Source organism: Cucurbita maxima, unplaced genomic scaffold (assembly GCF_002738345.1).
Source record: "Cucurbita maxima cultivar Rimu unplaced genomic scaffold, Cmax_1.0 Cma_Scf00097, whole genome shotgun sequence".
Taxonomy (NCBI): domain Eukaryota; kingdom Viridiplantae; phylum Streptophyta; class Magnoliopsida; order Cucurbitales; family Cucurbitaceae; genus Cucurbita; species Cucurbita maxima.
Window position 1 is genome coordinate 162,798 of NW_019272113.1, and position 3,286 is coordinate 166,083.

The 3,286-nt window shown below is 36.8% G+C and overlaps 1 non-coding gene across 1 annotated transcript; it reads left to right on the plus strand.

The window, feature by feature from the left end:
* The first annotated feature begins 1,011 nt into the window (after positions 1-1,011).
* Positions 1,012-1,083, plus strand: TRNAM-CAU. The gene has a single exon. It is a non-coding gene; the product is annotated as a tRNA-Met (tRNA).
* The last annotated feature ends 2,203 nt before the right edge of the window (positions 1,084-3,286 follow it).

Here is a 3,286-nt window from a genome sequence, read left to right on the forward strand (position 1 = left end):
AGATAAATGCGAGTCCGAGTCAAACGAAGGGCAAAATGGTCATTTTCCTTTTATACTATTATAATTATTTTTTTTGGGGTCTGAAGAGGCCCTAAACAAAACACATGAAAAATGAAACTCTAAATAAGCTGAAGAGATTTATTCTTGGCACTTTATTCGTTCAACAAAATTCTTAAGTTTTTTTTTATGGAATTTGATATGGAAATCCACCCAAGGGAAAGTATGGAACGAATTACCTTGATGATCAAGATTAAAAGTAAAGAAAACTAGTTTTCTAATGATTCGAATCACTACACAAGAGGTAACACAAGAATTTGAAAAGAAAATCTGCTCTGAATAAAGCTAAAAATAGAAATTCTATTCTTAATTCCAAAATATGATGTGAAGGCTCTATACAGCCTTAACCTATGCCTATTAAAATGGTTAGTTAAGGGTGGTAATCTAGGTGGATTACAATATAACTTTAACTTCTATATTTAAAACTAGTTAATTAGATCTTGAGATATGAAAATTCCTTGAACATGGTTCATATCAGAATTAGTCTATATAATTTTAGTATGTGGATCTTGAAGTATTTTCACACATTTTTCGTGAAGGAATCCAGAGTCAAACCGCGCCAGAGGTAGGAGTTCTGAAAAGCCTAGAAGAATCGTAAGAAAGTTGATTTTTTTTCTTTTTGCCAACATTGGACTTGAATAACTTTGCATATAGTTACTAAAAATTCTAAGAAAAATACCTTGTGTCTCAAAGAAATTATAACCCGAACTTGCCTATCCACGCTCGCCTGATCTGTGAATTGTGCCCGAATAGGACAACCTAAACTGAGTGAAAACTCGAGGGATCCGCATGCTGCTAAATTTGAACGTGTGTTGTTTGACTTGGGTCCATCAATCAACCACCGAAACATGGTGAGGCTCGACAGTTTATTTTTTATTTTTAAAAATTAAGCATACCATCTCTTCCAAATAATATATTTAATCTATTTAATTTTTAACATAGAATGTACAATAAATCAGAGTGGCGCAGCGGAAGCGTGGTGGGCCCATAACCCACAGGTCCCAGGATCGAAACCTGGCTCTGATAAGAGAAAGGCTTCCGATTTGATTTTTTTTGTTATTACACCCAATGTCGTCAGGTTCTAATCTTTTTTTGGGCATTAAACGAATTGGGCCCGATTCAGAGGGTGTTGGGCCCGATTCAGAGGGTGTTGGGCCCATTGGATTTATCCGTTGGGCTTCGGTAATCTCCGCCTTCGACCATACCAAAGAAAAAAATAATATATATATATGTGACGCAATAAATTTATAATAAATTGGGTGCTAACCTTCTTTACAAAAAAAAAAAAAAAAATTGCCATTTCTACTCCCAAAGTTGCTATTATATTATATACCTGATGTAATTTCTTAAGCAGAAATATTCATTTAAAACATATTCATAGAACAATGTCATTCACTAACATTAAAAAATGACGACCTACCTTAGTCTAAAAATTTAAATAGAGTGATCCTTTGTATGTGTCATGGTCTTTACTTGCAATGTCGTCATCAGTCGTACACGAGTGCCTTGCCTTTACCTAAAAAAATAGAACTTGCATACGACTTGAGTATTTTAAAAAATACTCAATAAAAAGTATTTAGTAAGTGACCTACTATTGGGTATCAGGGAATGTAAACACATGCAACTTTATGATTATGGGCCTTATCATTCAAAACCATCATAGAGGTGCCCTCCAATCTAGATAAATTGGATGTGTAGTACTTGCCTACACATGCCCCACAAGTGCGAGTGTGAGCCCACCAGGCGGTTCATACACCCCCTAGGCCCATCATAGTCGGGTTAGTTGGTTGTAGCCAGACGTTCGGAGGTATAACAAACCCTCGAGTATCATACAAAGCATGATGATGATCATCATCATTATAATGTATGCGTCTACAGTCATCATCATAAAAAAGGGAAGTAACTTGACGTAAATCAGCATACAATATGCGTGAGGTCACGATAATTTTCATCTTAAATCATTTCTATGACACAACCCTATACATCCTTCACATATTACTTCTAAGTAACATGCATGCATAAACCTTTATACATTCATCATCGATAACATCATTTAAGTTGTGTGTTAGGAAACTCTTCATCATAATGTAACATGGCATCTCATACATGCATATCATCATAATATGAGATATCATCATTATACATCTTATATCATCATGTCATAATGCATCATCATCATAACATCGTAACATCATCATAATACATCAATTCACATCATCATATCATCATATCATTATCATAATACACCATCATATCATATAAATTCACATCATAACGTCATAACATCATCATATCATTTAAAGTCACACCATCATCATATTATATATGCCTACATGACATGTGCAAGGGTCACTAGGCACGTGCCATCATACATAAGGCAAGTCTTCCAACCGAGCTGATAGAAAGATCACTTAATTGGTTGGTTTTAGTTGACGTTCTCTCTAAACTCGAATACTTGATTTCGTCCTTCGAACTTATTGCAAGTATCATCGAGGTGTTTTACCCTATTAGAATATTCACCTAATTTTTTTAGCAATTAGTATTTCCTAACTTAATTCAACTTGAATAGGGAAATTGGACATTATACTAACCTTGATTTCTTCAAATAAGGTCAATATAGCTCTGAGAGGGTCCAAAACGTAGGGAACGATGTCATAAACGCTAAATCGAGTCGGATAAGTTGTATTTGAGCTGAGAAGCCACCAAGCCGTGCCAATGGAGCCTGATGATTGAGTACAGGACACATGTTGGTAGGGGGAGCTAATGGGCTTGAGTTGCGGGTTGTTGTAGGTCGATTAGGCTTAATCTGTAGACGGTCGTCGCTAGATGCAAGGGCTACTAGGGTGGGTGTTTGACCCAGATTCGGATCCGAGGACTCCTTCTTCACCCGATAATCACGCGAATGTTCTCCGACGTCGTTCTTCCGTTCGAATTTCGAATGACATAGCCTTCTGCTTGCTTTTTCTTCCACTGTCACGACATCACAAGTCCTCGTAAATACCTACAAATACAGATCCATGGATATCTATGTCTTCAAAATGCGAGTAGCTTACCTTCTGTGTACACGGGGTTGTCGGTTGTTACTCTTGTAGCGTGGGTCGTCCGTCTCACGTGTTGGATCGACTATCTTGGTCTCCTCTACATTGTACTCCAAGGTAACCTAAAACCATTTGTTGTCTTCCTCCCTCTCTATATTTTACTCTTTCAACTTGTAAGTGAGTTCTGGAGG